This window comes from Pteropus alecto, unplaced genomic scaffold (assembly GCF_000325575.1).
Source record: "Pteropus alecto unplaced genomic scaffold, ASM32557v1 scaffold7, whole genome shotgun sequence".
Taxonomy (NCBI): Eukaryota; Metazoa; Chordata; class Mammalia; order Chiroptera; family Pteropodidae; genus Pteropus; species Pteropus alecto.
The window spans coordinates 7,588,785-7,596,789 of NW_006494614.1; the positions used below are offsets into that span (position 1 = coordinate 7,588,785).

Here is an 8,005-nt window from a genome sequence, read left to right on the forward strand (position 1 = left end):
TTTTTGTTCATATCTATTTCCTTGAGCTTAAAGTTGAGGATGGAGACTATTAAAGTTCTTTATTTGGGCGAAGCAATTTAGTATTTGTGAAATTGGGATAAGGGGGATATAAAGGAAGGCCCAACATCGAGGGAAATGCCTAATTTTCAAATTTGAAATATATTTTATTGGGGTTTGTAGACAACTAACTGTAAAAGCCAGGAGAGTACTATCTGTATGCCACTGAGTATTTAGATTGCTGGCAGCTATTTTAGCAGATGCTTCAACAAGTTCACTAAAGTGTGGTGTTTCTTGCATCTGTATGAATGTGCCTTTGACTTTCACTGGAAAAAAAAAAGAATCCTACAGTGCAGCTTCCAATAATTTCATTCTCCTTGTTACCACTTAAAAATTCTCACTGATTGAGATGTTACATATCATTTTGAGTGGTGTTAACTTAATTATTTCTTATCTGTTGAGGATTTAAACATGCTGCTGTAGCTAGCATTAATTATTAAATAAAAGAGAAAATGATCTGTAGAGCAGAGATGTAGATGAAGCCAATTTTTAATCTCGCCCTTAACTTTATTTCTCTCTTTTTTTTTTTAGACTTCAGAAAGGTTCGTGGTACGTACAAATTAATTTTAGATAAAATATGAAAATTTTAAGTACAGGAGCTGCAAACTTAATAGTCTGTTTTATTAATGAAGGGTTTTCTTATCAATGCCTTTAATTTTTTGAAAAGCTTCCTTCCCAAGCGTGGCAAGAAATATTGAAATGTCAGGCTCCCATGGGAGCCACCAAAGTATTCATGAGTGTCTCAGAGAATTTTATCTATGTACAAACAGAAAAAAAATATGACTAGATATAGATCAGGGAAAACAACATTTTTATACATAAAATGCCTTACAAATGAAGATGTACTATTTTCTGATATAATTGGAATTTAGTTCTCATAAAATGGCAGTAAATAGTCCAGCCATTCATTAAAATACAACATGATTACAAGTGAATAATAATAAATACTATTGAAATGATTTTTTTTTCAAAAGATGAAAAGTACATCCTAAACAATGCAGGAAGAAAAAAACCCACCCAGCACAGGATCTTAATCAGTCCTGTGTCCTAATCATAAACAACCTGGCCTCTCTCGTTTCTTTACATTAAATTTGGCCTGTGTAATTATCTTAAATCATTCTATCTAAAGTATCTCATTAGCTTCTGATAGTCTCTCAGTAGAGAATATCTATCTTTTTCACTCAGACATTTTTTCATATCTTTGGCTAAACGCTTATAAAACCACCTCATATTCAATTTAGGTCTTTCCTTTCTCCCTTTCATAGAATCCAGACTTCTTTTTCTGGATAAATTCCATTTTGAGACATGATTTATTGAAGGTAAACTGATAGTTTTGAGTTTGAATATGAAGCTATCCCTCCCTCCACAAAAAAATACTGAGAAATAGGTAGGAGAGATAGACTGGGAAAAGTCTTAAAGAGCAAAGTAAAGCTAGGTGGGTGATACATTAAAATATAATTTCTATGAAAATTATTTCATTATGTTTTTTCAAGATGCCCAAATATCAAAACTATTAAAAACAACGTGTTTATTACTCTTAGATTTAAATTGATCTTAAGAAATAAACCATAAATAAAATACCCTTTTGCAAGTGATCATTTTTATGTTAACAATTATTTGAGTCCAGATTCTCCTTTTCTGTATCTTGTTTAAGCAAGGGGTACCCTCAGAAATCACTTGCAATAGTTATATTAAAAGTTACCATTTTATAACCTTAAAATACAATTGGCATGACTATAGTTCTATTGTTCTGATAGTTTATCTCTTATTTTATCATTTATTATATACTAAGTATATCAAAATAATTTAGGAGTTGCATGTGAAATGCAAATAGATAAGCTGAAGCTGGTATACACAAAATATACAGCAAAGCATATCAAAAAGCTGACTTGGATCATTTTGGTATAAGATGATCATCCATATAAATGCAGAGTAATTTGTTTATAATGCGCAGACAGATATGAGAAGAAATGAAAAAAAAAGTTCTTTAATCAAATAGCAGCTGATTTTTTAAGTTTAGAGACCTTCCTTTGGTACTAATAATCAGTTCTTCCTATCCAAACAATTAGAGTGCCTTTAGAACATTATTTAAGAAATTTAAGGAAAATTACTCATAGAGAGAATTTTTATTCTTTGATCTCATTTAGGTTATTATAGCTTCTTTTAATCTTCAACATGTTTTTTGCATATAATTCAAATAAGTAAAATAATTCAGCATTACAGTAAATATGTAGTAAAATGTAGAAACATCTATTTGTAGTGCTAGTAGAATCGTAAATCAGTAACTTTCTGAGGGACAATTTGGTAATGAGTTTAAAAAGACTTAACATTCACAAACTCATTAACTCAGATTCAGATCAAGTAATTGATGCTAAAGAAATGATAAATAATATACACACAGAAATCTGTATAAAGATTTTTCAGTATCATTCAGTTTACAATACAGGGAGCAATTTGGAAACACAGAATGCCCCTCTAGAAAACTCCCTTATGGCAATGAAATAAATTAACAATGATAAACTGAATTTCACTGGAATATTTGCATCAATTAAAATGGTGTTAGAGGAACATATAATAAAATAGAAGAATAAATGAAATACTTTTGACTCAGAAAAGAGAGTTGCTTTGATCTCATTCTGTTTTCTCTGATTTCATTTTGTCCATGTGTTTTAGAGAAATAGTCTCAAAATGTATAGTGTAAACTGTAAATATGTGAAAATTTTCAAATGTTTTGCCAGTGTGAAGTTGTAAAATAATAGACAAAGAAATGTATTCATTTTTTTTTTTCACTCCAGAGAATATGTATAGTGAACCATTCAAAAAGCTTCACCTTTACTCTCTCATTTAAAATCCTGACCCCCGTGGAAAGACTGTGCTTTAGAAGCAATGAGCCCTGTGGGGTAGTCCTGATATTCCCCATAGACTCTCCTATGCCAATGCCCATGCAGCATTCTACTGTCTTCTCCCTGTCTATCTTCTCTCTTCTTCTCCTGTTCCCCTCCTCCTGACCTTTTCTTTTCTCATGCTCTCTCCTCCTCTTCTCACTTACTCCTCTCTTCTTCCTCTTTCTCTTTTTCCCTCTCTCTGCCTCCACTTTCTTCACCTACCTTCCTCCTATAACCCCCCTTCCTCTTTTTCTTAGCCTTCATTGACTACTGTTTATGACCTAAAGATTCAGAAGCCTGAATATAGATGTCTTGCCTAAAGCATGCGCTTATTTTGCTTTGGTGCCTTTCAAATAATGATCATACTGGATTTTAAGATAAACACTCACTGATTGAGAATCAAATACATGTCATCTCAGAGCTAAAGCCAAGAGGGCTCTTAATAGCATCAGAGTATCATAGAGCCTGCAGTAGCAGTGACCATAACTTTAACACATACTTCTAAAGACTTGTGCTATAATTCTTTTTTATTCTACTGAAGCTGAATTATTTATGAGTTAATTATGTATTATACAGTATGATAATAAAGATGCTGCCCTCATATTTTAAAATGTAGCCTTTTGTAAGAGAATGCAGGTTAACAGCAATATATAAAATGACAAAAAATATCCTGTACATTATTTAAAAAATATCTAAAAACTATGTGAACATTTAAAGGTTTAGATATTCATTCTAACTTCACAAACACTTTGTTCAACACCTCTTTTACACTTACAAATCTTAATAAAAATCTGACGTGGCTTGCTCAGGACTGCATTTTCTCCTTTATGTCTCTGTCTGACTCCCATCCCCATCCCTACTCAAGAATTTTCTTGGATGTCAACAGGAGTACATAAGATCCTCATCAACAGGGCCAGTCCTGAATGAGTGTCTGAAGAAGGTTGACAATTTGGCCTAATGGAAAGATATATTATTATCTAAACACTTAGAAAATAAGATATTTAATCAAGGCATTGTGGGCCAAGTGGCAATCCCAGTTTATATGAAAATAGTAACATTTAAAGCATACCTCCTTGATAACAGAACCTGTCAACATTTGCTAGTGGTGAGAATAGCTGTCATTGATTACCTCGTCATTTTTCTAGCTAGGCATAGTACAGGAAAGAAATCAAGATTCATAGTAAACCAAAAAGAAATATTATTTCACACTTTTGTGAGATGTTTCTCAGAAAATGGATAATGCTTAGGAAAACAAATGACAGTGGAAAATGTCAAGAAGCAGCGTAAGTACTGGTTCTTTAGGGAAGGGCCACTATGACTTTCAGAGGCTATGTGGCCTTGGCAAGCCATGTTACCTATGTCTGTTTACTCTTTACCTCACAGAAAAGCATATTTGGACCAGATAGATGATCTCTGATCTCCATTAGACCTCATTGTCTATGATCTGTACATTTTGGTGAAAGCTGTCCCCTTCCTCTCAAAAAAAAAAAAAATTAAAACCATTGGGAAAATGCTGCATGTGTAATTAGTTTATTGAACAATCTATACTTGAAATGATTTTATTTTTTCTTTAATTCTCTGGTCACTTTTAAGTTATACACTTTTAAGTATAACAGTTCTGCATATAATGAAAATTCACTTGTGTGTCCAGCTGATGGTTTATCTCCTTCCCTTCCTCAGGGTCTGGTGGGTAGGTGTTAGCCAGAGGGATTTGCACCTGCCTTTTCACTTCTCCTCTCCTCCATCTTGTACATACTTTTTTCTGCTTTTAGCTGGAGTGAGGACTCTAGAGCTGGAAAGGGAAAAGTGTCTTGCTATAGTTGTTTCTTGGTTGCCACTGCTTCTCAGTCAAGGCTGGTGTTTCAGTACAGTTCATGCAGGAGGAATTCCAGTGCTGGTTCTCAGGTAGATTCATGTGTGAGTCTTCCTGTGAGCCCTAATTATCCCTTTGCGCTTATGACGCTGAAAAGGGAGATCTACTCTGAGTTAAGCTTTTACAGTGCCCTCAAGTCCTGCTCTTGGAATAGACATACGCTGTGGTTCACTTGCATGATGGCCAGCTCATCTGGATGGCATAACAGCAAGCTGATGCAATCTAAGCTAATTTTTACTGTTCACTTGAGTCTCCAAGAATTCAGGTGTCCATTTTCATCTTTCTTTCTGCCCGGTTATCTAGCTCTCTGCAATTATCTGCCTTTCTCACACTTTCCATGCTCCCATAAGCACATAGGCAGATAGGCAAGTTTACTATGTAAGCATGTGGTCAACCAGGAAATAAGATGTCAGTCTCAATTATTATTGGCTTCCTTAATCTCTACAAATCAGTCTCTTGAAATTCCACCTTTGTCTTTATGAGAGGGAAGTTTAGCATAGCAGGTTAAATTGGAAAAAAAAAAGTCACAGTACACCCTCATAGGCTTATATTCCTAATTAAGATCTAACTTCACACTTCCATCTTATTATGCCAACTGGTGCAATAACAAGGGAGGAAAGTGTTGTTTGGTTGTTTGTTAGTGTTGATTGTGTGTATGTGTGTTTGCGTATGTGTGTTTGCAATACTTAATTAAATCTCTCAGTGTCTAGTAACAATGATTTTTCTACTCTCTTTAGGGTCCTCTCAAGCTACCTTTCCCTGGCGTCTGTCCAAGTGGCCAATTAGAGGCAACAGGGTAAGGTTCCCTTAACATTTTGCTATTCCACATTGAGTTTATTCTTTTTATAAGATTATTTTATCAGGTTACCTGGGAGAACTATTAATTATTTCTTAGGTTGAAGAATGAGGAGTATATTGACCAGAATAATCTAAGGAAGAGATGAATAACAAAATAATAGGAAAGGCAAAATGCTGCTAGCCCTCTCCACACTGAAACCAGTGAAGATACCTTCGGGGTTCTTAGTCTATCTGCTATCTCTCTTGTCTTCATACTGATATTATTCTCTATCAATGTAGAGCAGCTTTCTCCGTATGTTGAAAAATGTAGCCACAAAAACCCTATAGTGAGTAAATAAAAATTTACAAAAATTATAAGGAAGGGTATATTTTTTTCAAATTTTATAAGAATCCATTTTATATCAATTAATTATGAACAGTAAGGTAACATCATATAAAAATACAAAAACTTACACAATAGTAATGTGCATGGAATAACTCAAATTTCTATCAACCGATGGAGTCCTATAATTATACAACAAAATATTATTTGTTCATAAAAAGGAAAGAAGTACTGATGTATGCTACAGCATGGATGAAACTTGAAATTATTATTTTAGGTAAAAGAAGCCACAATAGATCACGTATTATGTAATTTATTTTATAGTAAATGTCCCGAATGGGCAAATCTATAGAGAAAAAGTAGATTAGTGGTTGCCTAGGGCTTTGAGAGAAGGACAAAATGTTCTAAATTTAGATTGTTGTGATGATTGCACAGTCCTATGAATTTACTAATAAAGACATTAAATTCATTTTAAATAGCTGAATTGAATGATGTATGAATTATATGTCAATAAATCTGTTTAAAACAGAAAACAACTAATATGTATGGAGTCTCAGAAAAAAGTATAGTTAATCTTACAGGTATCTTTATAACTATGCTATACCTACTTTTTTCTAGGATGTATCCCAGATACACCAGGGATCCACTGCCATTAAAAAACAACATAAATCAATTTTCTTGAATGAGGGGAATTGATTTTCCTTCATGAACATCAACATATAACACCCATGACCTTCTTTGCATCTACTTGTCATGACAGAAGTCATCTCCTGATAATTCATTGTACCAGAAGATTACATTCAACGTAAGCCTGCATCTAGTGGGTAGCTTCCTAGAAGAGTGAGGAGTGTACATCTAGGGGGTGATAGAGGGGATGCATTTGGATGTGGAAATAAAATATTATAACATATTCAGATCTTTAACTATTTGATATATGCATTGATACTAATACCTTCACCAGGGATATAAGCCTGATGACTGTCAGTCTATATGGTATATGACTAATTCTGAGAGAAGACTGGGCACTCTGTAATGTGCAGAATTTGACAGGAGTACTTATATCTGTTCATTTACTTTCAGCATTTTATGCCGTATTACAGTTGATGTATGCTTATGACATCAAATGGATTATATTATCTAGTTTCATATATCTTAATTCTCATAAAATACATAAGTATCTTAGAAGTTTTCCTTGCAAAGAAATCCCAGACAGTAATAATTCATATTAAGTAACCAACAAGATAACTGCAGAGTTGGCACATATCTTCCTCTTAACACAAACTTGTTGTCAATTGGGTTTTGAAGTAAAACAATCAGGATTAGGCAGATATGGCAAAAATCTAACCAAAATTTTGAAAATGCCAAGAAGAAGACATTTTGAAATTTGGACTTATGTCAACTATTGTTAGTGGCAAAAGTTCTCTTAGGTATACATTTGTGACTTAAGTGATTAGATAGTAATACTCTGAAGACATAATGACTTAAAAGGCTTTTTAGAAACAAATATCCAGAACACAAAGAATAAAAACATATATTTAAAAAATATCACATGAGAGTCAAAGGAGCATTTTACACAATTTCATTAATCTTAATAAACTTAAAATGTCCTTATTTAATAGTGAAAGATGAGAAGGACAACAGTAGGAGAAGGAGAAGGAGAAGGAAGAAGAGAAGGAGAAGGAGCAGGAACAGGAGACAAACCTGTTATCAAATAACATTGAATGTAACCTTTGCTCTTCCTGCTCCAGTTCAAAATTGTGGCTGTAATACATGTAAAATGATATGTTAATGAACCAAATCTCATTTTTTTGTTCAAAATTATTTTTGGAAGATAATAATAAAGACAAATATGATAAAGGTTTGAACAAATAAATATAAAGATAGATTACAAGAGAAGAAAGAGTACTGATATAGGCTACAACATAGATGAACAAGTTGCTTACAAGTAAAAAGTTTGTCATATAGTTTAATGCATGTACAGATATATCTAGCATGACTCAATTTATGAGATTTGTTAGATTAAAATGAATAACTAACTTTTTATTAGCTGCTTCTCTGGTTTCTGTCTTG

At 33.2% G+C, this 8,005-nt stretch overlaps 1 long non-coding RNA gene across 4 annotated transcripts in view; it reads left to right on the top strand.

Moving 5' to 3' along the window:
• Positions 1-8,005, top strand: part of LOC107196753 — a 56,856-nt gene that overhangs the window by 9,623 nt on the left and 39,228 nt on the right. For 3 of the 4 annotated variants that reach the window (XR_003044473.1, XR_003044474.1, XR_003044472.1), the window contains exons 2-3: positions 5,553-5,611; positions 6,554-6,740. This is a non-coding gene — a long non-coding RNA (uncharacterized LOC107196753). Of the gene's footprint in view, positions 1-5,552; positions 5,612-6,553; positions 6,741-7,554; positions 8,000-8,005 lie in introns of those variants that run through there. The other variant, XR_001518183.2, reaches the window with a different exon arrangement.